Below are 300 nucleotides of genomic sequence, written 5' to 3'. Positions count from 1 at the left end.
TTTCTTATGCTTGTAAACTAACACTTGACACAATGTAGTTACATACATTTTCCAAAATAAGCTTCACTGTAACTCCAAGACAAACATGCATTACTATCCTCCTTTCATAGGTATAAATGGAGGTTCTCAGAGGGAGGGGCAATAACTTTCAGCTTGGACCTGTGGTTGCAAATCTAAGGGCTGTAAAGACAGTTACCATTTCTATTTTGCTTTTATTTATTTATTTATTAATATATTTTATTGATTTTTTTACAGAGAGGGAGAGAGATAGAGAGATATATTTTATTGATTTTTTACAGA

Source organism: Pipistrellus hanaki (assembly GCF_964339955.1).
Source record: "Pipistrellus hanaki genome assembly, chromosome: 2".
NCBI lineage: Eukaryota > Metazoa > Chordata > Mammalia > Chiroptera > Vespertilionidae > Pipistrellus > Pipistrellus hanaki.
Note: the sequence above shows the minus strand (reverse complement) of the source record.